The sequence below is a fragment of the Castor canadensis genome, chromosome X (genome assembly GCF_047511655.1).
Source record: "Castor canadensis chromosome X, mCasCan1.hap1v2, whole genome shotgun sequence".
In the NCBI taxonomy this organism is placed as follows: Eukaryota; Metazoa; Chordata; class Mammalia; order Rodentia; family Castoridae; genus Castor; species Castor canadensis.
Genome location: NC_133405.1, coordinates 13773561 through 13787431, shown reverse-complemented (window position 1 = coordinate 13787431; position 13871 = coordinate 13773561). Strand labels below are relative to the sequence as shown.

Below are 13871 nucleotides of genomic sequence, written 5' to 3'. Positions count from 1 at the left end.
TTTCCCTGTACTTATCAATTTTCAGAATAAGGGGTTGTTATCCTAGCAACTACTACTAGTAACCAATGATTTGGGGTAGGATGTGTTAATTCCGATATTTATATATTTGGTGCATTGATATCTCTGAAGTCAATATTCTTTTTTGAACATTTTTATTAGCATAGTTGTACAAAGGGGTTTTATAGTGATATTTCCATGCATGCATACAGTGTACCCTGATCAAATTTATCTCCTCTAGTACTCCTCCTTGTTCTGCTTCTCCCCTTCTTAAAACAATTTCAACAAGTTTCATTGATCTATTTTCATACATGTGTACTTTGACCATATTCACCAACCCTTCACCCTCTCCTTTTGCCTGTCCCCTCCTGTTGTTTCCCTTCCCCAAACAGAACTTCTTTTATATTCCTGTCATTCATTTTTAAGGGCAAAATGCCCATGTTTATGGCAGCATTATTCACATAATGAAAATATGGAATCATCCTAGATACCTATCAGCTAATGAAAACATGGTACTATATATACAATGGAGTATTATTCAGCTATAAAGAAGAATGAAATTATACCATTTGCAGAAAAATGGATGGAGCTAGAGACCATTATGTTAAACCAAATAAACCAAACTGAGAAAGACAAATATCACAAGTTCAAATGCTTACTCTTTTCAAAGCTCATTAGGAGTCCCTTCATTGTTGGCTCCTGAGTGAAATGGAAGTTTCCAATAGGTGGCCGTGAAGGCAGGTTGAATCAAGAGTCCCTAGTCCCACATCCCTAGTCCCACAGGATAAAAATGAACTATTCCCTTCCTCCCTCCTTCCCAAGGTTACCATATCATTAAGATTTATTTTAACATTTCATTTTTGTCTTTTATTAATATATATTAATGAGGTTCAGCATTATATTTCCATGTGTGCATGCAGCATGCCCTGATCAAACCCAACCTCTCTTTATTCACCCTCCCCCTTGCCCCACACCCTTCCCAATTTATATTAATCACTATTCTACATTCAGTTTAATTTGTTTTAGCTTCCATATATGAGAGAAAACGTGGTACTTATCCTTCAATGTCTGGGCACATTTCATTTAACATAGTGTTCTGTATTCTTCACTTACATGCATTTTATTGCACATTGTAGGGTTTCATTCTTCTTTATGGCTGAATAATATTACATTGTGTATATGTGCCACATTTTTATTACAGTTATTAATGTTTATTGCTTATATAAATTAATGAGATTTATTGTGATAGATATTTCCATTTATGAATATGTCACACATTGATCATGCTCATGCTCCCTTATTCTACCTTTTGCTCAGTCCCCTTGATACCCTTCCCACTCCCTAATATTCCCTCTTTGAATTTTGGGCCTTCCTTCTCAAAATTTCTACATGTGAGATAAAGCATGCAATATTAGTCTTTCTGTGTCTGACTTTATTTATTTATTTATCTATATATTGGCAGTACTGGGGTTTGAACTCAGGACCTTATACTTGCTACACTATGCTCTGCCACTTGAGTCACTCCACCAGCCCTATTTTAGTGTTGGGCATTTTTGAGATAAGGTCGCTCTAACTATTTGCCTGGGCTGGCTTTGAACCATGACCCTCCCGATGTCTGCCTTCTGGGTAATTAGGATTACAGACGTGCACCACTGGTGCCTGGCTTGTGCCTGACTTGTTTAACATGATGTCCTCAAGTTCCATCCATTTTCTCACAGAAGACAGAATTTCATTTTTTATGGCTGATTAATACTTCATTCTGTATGTATACACCACATTTTCTTTATCTATTTATCTGTTGATGGACACTTATGCTGATTCAGTATTTTAGCTATTGTGAATAGTGCCACAATAAACATGGGTGTGCAGATATCTCTATTGTATGCTGACTTCATTTCCTTTGGATATACACCCAGGACTGATATGGAAGCATCATACAGTATTTCTATTTCCATAGAAACTGTACTAATGCAACAATTTTTATGAACTGTTCCTTTTTCTCCACTTCTCCAGAATTTTATGGTTTTTTTTTCATAATAACCATTCTAACTTGGGTAAGATGGAATCTCATTGTGGTTTTGATTGACATCTTGGTTATGGCTAAACACATTAACTGTTTTTTCATGTGTTTATTGGCCATTTACATTTCCTCTTTTGAGAACTGTCTAATCAAATCACTTGCATTGAACTACTCTTTTGTCATTAAGGTTTTTGAGTTCTTTATTAATTCTGTGTATGAATCCTCTGTCAGATGAATAGCTGCCAAAGATTTTCACCCATTCCATACATTTTCTTTTTACTCTGTGATAGTTTCCTTTGCCATGCAGAAGCGTTTTAGTTTGCTCTGAATACTGCTTTCGTTTCCTGTGCTTTGGAATCTTATCTAGGAAATTGCTGCCTATACCAATAACTTGAAGCATTTTTTCCTTTGTTTTCCTCTAGTATTTCTCAGTTTCATGTATAACATTAAGGTATTTGATCTAAATTTAGCTTATTTTTGTACAGAGTGAGATAGGAGTAGAGTTTCAGTATTATACATGTGGATATTCAGTTTTCCAAGTCCATTTCTTGAAGAGTCTGTCTTTTTCTACAATGTTCTTGACATTTTTGTTGAGAATCAGTTCACTAAAAATGCATGGATTTATCTCTGAGTCTTCTGTTTCTTTGGTGTTCTAGTCTGTTTTTGTTTTTGATTTCTTTGTTTTGTTTTTCAGGGGCAATGTTTTGGTATGTAGCCCAGCTTGGCCTATACCTTGTGAGTTTCCTTTCTCACCCTCTCAAGTGTTAGAATTATAGGTATGTGCTACCATATCTGGCTTATGTGTCTGTTTTTATGCCAATACCAAGCTGTTTTGTTACTAGAACTCTGTAATGGCTCTGTGATATTGTGATGTCTCCAGTATTGCTGTTTTTGTTCAAGATGGTTTTGGCATTCTTTACAGAACTAGAAAAAAAAATCCTAAAATTCATATGGCAGCACAAAATACTCCAAATAACCAAAGCACTCTTGAGCAAAAAGAGCAATACTAGAGGTACTGCAATAGCGAAGAGGGTGGGGGTGGAGGAGGAGGGGGGTGAGAGGTAGGGGGAGAGATGGCCCAAACAGTGTATACACATATAAATAAATGAATAAACCATAAAAAATATATCATAATACCCTAATAATAAAACAGCTTGGTATGGCATAAAAACAGACACATAGACCAATATACAGAATAGAGGACCCAGAACTAAACTCATACATGTATGGCCAGCTGATTCTCAACCAAAATGACCAAAACACACATTAGATGAAAAAACAGCCTCTTCAATAGGGGTGTTGGGAAACTAGATATCCGTACATAGAAGAATAAAATTAGATTCTTATCTCTTACTCTACAGAAAAATAAACTAAAAATGGATGAAAGACCTTAGTGTAAGATCTGAAACTTTGAAAATACTAGGGGAAAACATAGGAGAAACACTTCAAGGAATAGGCATAGACACAGGTTTCCTGATTAGTACACTAACAGTTCAGGAAGTAATAGCAAAACTTGATATATGGGATTGCATCAAAATAAAAACCTTCTGTACAGCAAAAGAAATAATTAACAGGGTGAAGATATAGCCTACAAAATGGAAAAAAACCTTTTCCAGCTATTCATCTGACAGAATATACACATATATTTATAAAATATAAAAACTCAAAATATAAAACTCAAATATAAAAACAAGTAATCTAATAAAAGATGGTCAAAAGACTAATAGACACTTCTCAAAAGAAGAAATATAGGGCTGGGGATGCAGCTCTGTGCTAAAGTACTTACCTAGCATGTATGAAGTTTATGCTGGGTTCAGTCTGCAGGGTGCACATGAGTGTGATGTGCACACACACACACACATGATGAAGAAGAAGAAACACAAATGACCAAAAAAAAGATGAAAAAATGCTCAATATTTTTAGCTATCAGGAAAATTCAACTAAAAACTACTATTAAAAAAATGGTCTTGCTAACATTTTTTTTTAATGCTGGCCTTGAACTGCAATGCTCTCAATGTCTGCCTCCCACATAGGTGTGGGACTACAGGTATGTACTACCACTCCTGACTCATGGTACATGGTTTTAGAATTTTCTTCTCAGGTAGCATTACCAATAATCAAGTTTTTTGGTCAGAACTAAATGATGGTGTTTGTTTAAAATGCAGATATCTGGCCTTCAAGACTACTGATAAAAGAATACTCGGGAATAGGTTCCTATAATCCTCTTTAAAAAATTAGCACTCTAGGTGATTCTGAAGAATGTTGATATTTGGTGATGTAGTGACGAAAAGCATGTGCTTTAAGTAAGGAAGGTTGATGTCCTTGTTCTGCTACTGAGCTTCTGGTATTTCTTCATCAATGCAATGGTGGTAACAATACGTAATTCATCATCTGGTACTTAGAAAAGCTCCTATGATAAATGCACAGGAAATGGAATTGATTTTTTTCTTTCTTTCTTTTAGTATAAGGTGTTGTCAGGTATTTCCTATCTTGTAAAATTTAAATTAATTTAAAAAGTTTATATAATGTTGTACTAAGACAATCATTCTGGAGTGAACTTGTGAAAATAAAAGTAAAAACATAAAAGCTACATTAAAGGTAAGTGCACATTATTAATTGAGATGTACAAATAAATATATATTTACATTTAAAAAATTAAATATGTATTTCCTTACTTCCTTCAACTACTGGCCATTCATATCACAATTTTTTAGTTATAAATGCTACCCAAAGTTAATGAAAGAAAAAAATAAAGTACCTCTACTTTGCAACGTGTGTGAATTGTTAGATTATGAACTTTTAGAATGGGGGTGGACTGTGTTTTATTTACTTTTCTAATGTCTGTCCCAGCACAGTGTTTTCAATGTCATGGAACTCAACACATACTTGTAGGGTGAATAAGTTATTCTCTTTTTTACTATAGTAAGATATGCATAACATAAATTTATCCTTTTAAGTGAACAGTTGAAGGGTATTAAGCACCTTCACATCACAGCAGGGGTTTACTGCCACCAGTACACTACCAGAGAGGACAAGAACACTCTCTGCTTTTCACTGTGGAATGTCATTTGAAATAAAAAATTTCCTCTGACTAGTTTGCTATTGAATTTTTGACTTTCCTTACTACTTCCCCAGGGAAAATATATATTGAAAAAAAATGGTAATGTTCCTCATCCTATACTCGACGTTGCTAGTGTTCTTTGATGCCTAGTAGGTCTACTGCAGAAAAAAAGTACATTAATGAGAATGTTGCTAGGAGACGGGAGAGCCAAAAGCCCATGGTCTTGTAGGGGTTCCACTGGAAATGAAGGCAATTTAAGAATCTTTTGAATTAGAGGTTTAACCATTAAACGCTACCCTTTGATGAGCATGCGCATTTTAGAATATGTTGTTTAGTATGATTTTTATGGTTTGGGAGGATTTTTGAGGTTAATCTCCAGGTATTTCATTTCCTTCCCCCGGGCTAATCCCTTCTTCAGAGCACAGCTCATTTTCAAGTGGCTGTTGGTCTGCTGCTTTCTCCTCCCACTCCTTCAGTGCGACAGTCTCAGAGCAGTGAAGAGGCAGAGAGCACGCAACTGGTAAGTAGCTGAGAATGCTTCCGTAAAATAGTTGTCGAGGCTCTGCTTTTAAAGCAAGTGACATGTTTTGATGGAATAGTACATTACAGTACTGTGGAGGAATTTCTCTAGTCAGTGGCGCTAGGAAAATGGATTAAATTGTAAATAATGCGCGGTCACTTTTCTACTTTAGGGCTTGCTCTTAAATGGTGTATAAATTGCTAGAGAGAAATACAGAACCTTCCTCCTTGTGATTCTGATAATAACCTTCCCAAAACAAGATGTAATGAAGATGTTACTAAAATGATATCAGCTTCATGATGTTTGCATTAGACATAATGAAGAGGCAGTTACTATTCAAGATATTCTCTTATCTGGTTTCTTTTCTCAGTGAGTGTACAGCGTAAGAAAAATACTGTTTTGCAATGGAGGAAAGGATACTGTGCTCCACTATTTTTTTAATTAAGGAAATGGTGTGCAGAAATGCCTGAGGAAGAGGGCAGCTGTAATAACATTAAATCAATGGTTTCATGTGAGAGGATGAACGTTTACTGAATGGGAAAGATTAAAATTTGGTGCTAGGATGCAAAAATATAAAAAGAAATGACAAATATTACGACTGTGCTTTCATGAAAAATTCACTTGTGTGTTTGGACATCATTTTGTAAAGACAATGTTATTGGTGGTTCTTATTTGGAAGGGATGTGAGAATGTGGCAGAGATTCCTATGGATACAGCTTTTATGTTTGTTTCTGAAACATGCTCGAAATCGTGTGTGCTTCTGTAGGCAGTTTCTGCAGGAAAACAAAAAAGAGTAAAGTGGTGTTTTAAAAATTCCTTTGGAATTCAGATTGTTTTGACACTTGAGCAGGAAGGAAGGAGAAAAAAAAGACAAATTGTTTTTTGATTTAGATGACAAAACAGAAATCAGAGAGGAAAACTAAGAATGATAAAAGCTTATTAGAAAGTGCACAAGATGGGTCATTTCCCAAGTTGAACATGTCTGCTGGTAGCATGTTTTTCAGGGGAAAGGAAGAGAATATGTTGAAGGCAGAGGGAGGGGGCGTCAGCAGAGCACTGCGGCAAACAGAGTGACTGACGCATCCAGGGACATGTGACCATTCTCTGGTGTAGTGAAGAAAAATTTCCAGGACTCCATCTTGTACAGGAAATTCTATACATACTAACATGCAAATAATGCTGCGATCATGCTGTGGTAGATGAGTTATCTTGCATAATCTTTCTCTGGCTTACATTGGCATTTAATCTTTGCTTTTTATTGTCTTTGTTCCTAGACCTTCTTCTCTGCACTGCAGTGTTTTTATATGCTTAGTAGAATATCTTCTTAAAAAATGCTGTTTTCTCCTTTGTTGTAAAAATAAATACATTTTTAGAAAATTTGGAAAAATTTAAAGATGACTAGAAAAATTAACCATAACCCTAAACTCACACATAATTAGTATTAGCATATAACCATCAATCTCTTTTCTGAATATATGCAAATATATAGCATAGAAATGTATATTTTATACAAAAATGAAAATCATATATACACACTTTTTACTCTGCTTTATTCATTATACATATTGGGGGAAAATTCCTCATATTTTAAAATATCTTACAAGAATGTGCTTTTTGGATGCATAATTTTTAATTGCATGGGAATCTCACTGAATGGCCAATTATTGATTATGTATATATACATTTTTTGCTATTATACATGATTGAAGGATTATTTCCATACAAATCTCTGTATGCTTTTCTGGTTTTTCTTCTAGGAGAAATTCGTAGATGTGGAATTCCTGGATCAAATGGTATGAACTAGCTTAAGGTGTCTCCCCCTGTCCCAAGGCATATCACTTAATTTATTTATCGTATGTGGTGAAAAACATTGTTTGCCTATTGGTTTTTATCATTTATTGTGGGTGGTGATATTTTTGGCATTTCGAAGCCTTATAATTTTAGATATCTACATTTGTCAATTGTTGATTGTTTTAGTTTTTTGTTTCCGTCCTTTGAAGTATTTACCTATATACGTATTCACCTGTATTTTCCCTGGTAACTTAATTCCTTCATTTTTATAATTCACTAATCCATCTAGCATTCATTTTGATATAAGGTATAAAGTAGGATCTAATTTTGTGTTTTTTCCAAATAGGTCGCCAATTGTTTCAGCATTACTCATTGAATAATCCAACCTTCTTCCACTGATTTGAAATGTCAGCAGCTATTCTCCCATTAGATAGGGTGTAGCTTTTAACAGGTCAGCCATTTTCTTTCTACACAAGATGGTTACATTCCACAATAGTACTCCTACCTTCTTGCAACATCTGTCAGATTGCTAAAGCAAAATGTTGGTGCATCTGCATTTCCAGAATCCTGAGCACATGCAACCTAGGACAGTGGTTTTTGAAACAAGACTTTTTAAATATTTAAGAATATTATTTTGTCATACTTTTTACAAATTAAAATTGAGGAATCCAACTATATAAAAACACTGTTCCAGATGTGCTAGTCCTCATGGACTTACCTGACATCCTAATTGTGTGTTTAAAAAGAAATACCCCAGGGGTTAGTGCTAATCCTAAAGTTCTTCTTTTTCTACTCCTCAGGTACTCAGAGAGTTAAAGCTGTCTGGATTCAGTTCCTGGAATTTTCTAGAATGGCATAAGAGGAAAATGTAAGAGGAACAGAAACAATAATATTTGTCAGCCTGCTGCTGGCAGTAGTATGAGCTAGGGATTTAAGGGATGGAGGGTGAGTCATAACCCATGCTACCTCTGTTCACATCTCTTCAAGATAGGGAAATATCCCAATGGTCCACATATTTTCATTGCAGGTGGAAGGTTCAAGACACAAAACATGGAGTCTTTAAGTAAGAGGTGAGTTAAATATTGCTCACAGAAATATTTAAGAACTAAAAAATCACCTGGTACCTTCTGTTGAACCCCTTTTTCTTTGGACTTCTGACTCTAGCCTTTACCCTTTACTGATTCTGGAAGGAAAAAGGGGGAGAGTGGGAGGCTGCCTTGTCTGCTGTTATTGCGAGGGACTCTTGGCTCATAGATACAGCTCCAGTCATTTTCCAACTTGCCGGTATTAGTCTCTGATTTGTTTATGACTGGAATCTGGTTTCCTAGGCAACAGGAGATCACCAGAGCATGTGCATTGGCTCTTCTGCAGTAACAATGCGGCTGTGGGGCCAGGGGAGGGGTCTTGGGGGCCCGCAATGGCTGAAGTAGTTGTTCTGCAGACATGACGTCAGTTTTTCTGTGCTAAATTACTGTCATTATTGCAAACAGAGCATTGCATTTTTTAATTCTCTGAAGGCTCTGAGCCTTTCGACCTTTCTCTTCCTCTCAAATTAACTGTGCTCAGTGTTTTCACCAGTAACTTGGAAGTCTTTCCAATGTTTGAGACCCCAGATTCCCTCAGGACCTCAGGGGATCCTTATAATGTGGGCACAAGGAACAGACTGCCTGGTTTCAAACCTCCACCACTTGCTGGTTGTATGATCATGGACAATTACTTTAAAAAAAAACTCTCTGTGCCTCACTTTCCCCAGATGTAAAATGAGGATGATAGCATCTTTAGAAGAGTGATACACAGTAACCATTAAAAAGTGTTATGTTGCTATTTGTAGATGTTAAGGGAGACTTGCATGGAAGCAGACCTGTTCCTGCAGTGTACGACTCATTTTCAATTGCCCACACTGGTCAAATAACACAAACACACATTTACCCTACAACGTGCAGCCTCTTCCCATAGCACATAACCTTGCCCTGCAGCACACAGACACACCCCAACCCACATCAGTAAGCACTACAGCAAAAAAGATCTGCCCCATGGCATGGGGACACTTCCCACATCACCAGACTCTTCCTGAAGCACACAGATTCTTCTCAGCACAGAAGCTCATGTAAAGGACACTGACCTGCCCCACTTGACAGAACCTTTCCCCACCATAAACTCTACCTATGATACACAGACAATTCCAGCACCACCATTTCCTCATCACACAGACCTTTCCCAGGACAAACAGAGCATGCAGGCTCAACTCGTACAACACAGATTCACCCTGCACAACACAGATGCTCCCCATAGCATGCAGATACTGCTCATAGACACTCCACAATGCACAGATTCTCCTCATGGAACACAGACTTCCCTACAACACACAGACTTTCTTAATGATACATGATTATCCCATCTATGCCCCACAGAGTAAACCCTTAGCTTATACACTTCCTGTGCACACAGACTCCACTTATCATATAGTCTTGCCACACAGCACACACACTCTCCCCACATTATAGAAACTCTCACACAGAACATGATCTCTGTCCATAGCACATAGAGTCCCTCTAGAACACACAGAATCTGTCCACAGAACAAACTTTCCCCCCAGAACACACTCATGACACAGCTTGAAGTCTTACCCTATAACACAGAAACCTCACAAACAGACAGACTCACACCATGACACACGGATAAGTACCACAGAATCCAGGCAGCTCAACAGGTCACAGACTTATCTCACACTACACAGACATTCCCCAGATCATGTGTACTTACCCCATGAAATACAGACTAAACCCATAGTACAGAGACACTCCCCACAGCACTCAGACAAACTCACCCCACCACACAGATATGCACAGTACACTCAGCAGCATGTAAATCATGCCTTGATGTGTAGGATTGTATGACAACACATAAACTTACCCTTCAATGCACCAATTCACCTCACAACAAACATATTAACTATATAATGCAAACCCTTCCCTAAAGGCACTCATTTGCCCTATCACATTTGATCTCTCTCCAAATTCACAGTTATTATACATACTATGGTCCTATATTACTAAAACACACCAGAAATTCCTCAGATACACTCTGTGATAAATAGACATATCACAGTGCACAGCATGGTATCACAGCATGAAAATTGGCACTATAACAGACAGATATGTTTCACAACAGACATACTCATCTTTATCTGCAATATTCAGAACCCCCTTTGGTGTACTTTCACAGATGTGATTCACAGTACCTTCATTCATCCCACAACACAGATGCGAACTACAACATGAAACACATACTACAGCACAACACTCCACCCCCACAATGCTCAGATTTATTTCATGGCACACATTTCCCATACAGCTTCATTTCACAAACCCCACAGTTCTTGTAGTGTTGCACGGTGTTAAAATGTGCCCCAGTGTGCTCTAAAACACATGGAACCATTTGTCAGATGAGTCAGATTTACCACAAAGCACACAGACTGCTTTCACTGCTCACACAGCTGCCTATGCCCAATTATGCAAAAACTCCACCAAAACACACAAATTCTCTCATTAATATACACACTTGCCTCATGACTCACACAAACTTCTGAACACTGACACTCACCCTAAATGCACAGACAATCCTCTCAGGACACAGACTAACTTCATAACATACTCAGTCATACCCACAACACATAGACATGCATTAAAATCCATAGGCATGCCAGTAACACATAGATTTTTTCCACAATGCACAGAATTGCATCATAACACAGATTTACTCTACAATGCAAAGTCTACAATGCATATAACAATTTTCCACTGTGTAGACATATAATATAGATATCACCCCTACTTTACAAAGATTTCTATCCTAGTGAACAGATATGCTTTGCTTTACTATTGAACTACAACTGGCCTATAATACAGGTACAGCCTGTGTAATGTTTAAGAGGAAGGCCTCTGAACCCAGAGGGTTTGAATCCAGATCCTATACCTTGTTAACTGTATCACCATGGGTAAGTATATTTCTTTGTTTGTTTGTTTAGTTTGCTTATCTGTGAAGCAAAGATATCAGTAATACCAACTTTTCAGGTGTATTATAATAGGTGTGGTGATGTACTCCTATAATCTTAGCACTTGAGAGGCATAGACAGGAGGGTCTTGTGTTTGAGGCCAGCTTGGACTACATAGGGAGTTTAAGGTCAGGCTAAGCTACATAATGAGTCCCTGTCTCAGCAAATCCAAGGATTGGGAATGTAGCACAGTGGTAGAGCACTTGCCTAGCATGCACAACACCTTGGGTTTGATTCTCAGCACTCAAAAAATGTTTCTTATAACTGATGAATGAATTATGATATATCAAGTGCTGCTCGGTGCTGGTAGCTCACACCTATAATCCTAGCTACCAGAGCTGCAGAGATAAGGAGGATCGTGTTTTCAGGCCAGTCCAGGCAAAAAGTGATACCTTATCTCAAAAATGCACAACACAAAAAGGGCTGGTATAGTGGCTAAAGTGGTAGAGCAGCTGCCTAGCAAGTGTGAATCCCTGAGTTCAAACTCCAGTACCACCAAAAAAAGACAAGACAAGAAAAGAAAAAGATATATTAAGTGCTTATACAATGTCTGCAACATAGGAAATATTTAAATTGTTAATTTATATTACAATTACCCCCTTCTACTACCACAATTAAAACTAAAGTAAAAAGGGCCTACCACAAATACTTACAATTATCTGACAACACTTATTCACCATATAATACATAGAGTAGTTCCAGAAGACCTAGAAACACTTTACAGCACACACATATGCCACTATAAAACCCATACACCTTACAGAATATGGACAGAACCTTAAACCAGATACCATTCACAACATAGAGAATTACATTGAAGTTAAGAAATTTTTTCCGACAATGCACAGGCTCTCCCCATAATACACAAACCCATCTCATAACATACAAACTTGACACACAACACTCGGCCTCACTCCACAAGGCAAAGACCCGCAACACACTCTTAACTCATAGGTATGCCTTGTACCATAAAAACACATCCCACTACTTACAGATTTTTATTCCCTAGCATGTAGATTCCCCTACTAATCACAATCCTCCTCCTAAATTTATAGCATCACATTATAATGTAGAGCCCCCTTCCCACAATTTACTTACTCTTATCTCGTGGCTTCACCCTTCAAGAACTATATGTCCCACATCTCCTAAATTGCCCATAAATCTGAGTTACCTTGAAACACTACCACACATACGACCACATCCTCCACATCATACAGATTATCTAAGTATCTCTAATGCCTAGATTCATAACTTAGGTATTAGAGTTACCTAGATAAGTACCATCATGCAGGTACCCTCCTAAACACAGACCCTTCCTAAATGTACAGAAACACATGAAAACATACACAGGAACTCATCCCACAATGTTCAAACTTGCATTTAAATTCTCAGACTCACACAAAGCAAAGCCAGGCTCACAATGCAAGAACCCACGACACAGTGTCCAAAGGGCAAAGGTTAGCCTCAGTTCACCTAGATTCAACCTACATAGCACAAAGCTTGGCTTACAACATCTAGACTCTGCAGTGGAAAGGTTATATTAAGACCTTCAACTGCCTGGGTTCCAAACCCATGTGCATCATTACTGATGTGTTCTTGGAAAGGTTTCTTGACTGCCGTGCCTTACTTTTGTCATCTGTAAATTAAGAATAATGATGGCCCCTATGTCAAACAGATATTAGAAGGAATAGATGAATTAATGCCTACAAAATGTAGGAAAGTACTTGGTAAAGAATTAGTGTTACTGATATTAGCTGATCTCACTGTTACTGTTGTTACTACAGACGGAACTGGACCATAATGGTAAGAAACCACCTAAAACAACTAGAAACAACCCACCACATTTAGAGTATCCTCCCAATAGACCCGAGAATCACATCAGAACTCATACTCTTACCACTTTTTCCTTACAACAACAGTATTGACTACAATTAGCCCATACCACCTAGAAGCATCTGTAACAGTATCTGCATAACATCTAGATTCATCACACAACTCCTAGACACACACTACAGTGTACAAAATATTGACATAATACAGAAATCCATCCATGTATAAACTTGTCCTAGCTCAACTAAATGTTCCCTATCATATACATATATGCACCATAGTACATATGCTTATCCAGAACACCATATTGGCTCCACAACACAAAGAACTTACTTCAAAATCCCAAGAAACAATCCATAACATACAGAATCCAAAATACAGAATTCTATCATGCCACATAAACTTATATAATGAACAAACTAGTTACAATGGCTGTAATGAACAAACTAGCTCCACAACACAAGAAACCAGGACTTGAGGTGCCTCAAGTGGGAGAGCACTTACATAACAAGTGGGAAGCCCTTAGTTCAATATCAGTACCAGAAAAAAGTGAATGATTAACAACATAAGGAACCAAGATCTGTCCCACAATCCACAG

The 13871-nt window shown here is 37.4% G+C and overlaps 1 long non-coding RNA gene across 2 annotated transcripts in view; it reads left to right on the top strand.

Moving 5' to 3' along the window:
* The first annotated feature begins 5449 nt into the window (after window positions 1-5449).
* The window catches only part of LOC141419878 (uncharacterized), a 54510-nt gene continuing 46088 nt past the window's right edge, over window positions 5450-13871 (top strand). The window contains exons 1-4 of one of the 2 annotated variants that reach the window (XR_012444597.1): window positions 5450-5598; window positions 7356-7391; window positions 8190-8257; window positions 8417-8459. This is a non-coding gene — a long non-coding RNA (uncharacterized lncRNA). The remainder of the gene's footprint in view (window positions 5599-7355; window positions 7392-8189; window positions 8258-8416; window positions 8460-13871) is intronic. The other variant, XR_012444596.1, reaches the window with a different exon arrangement.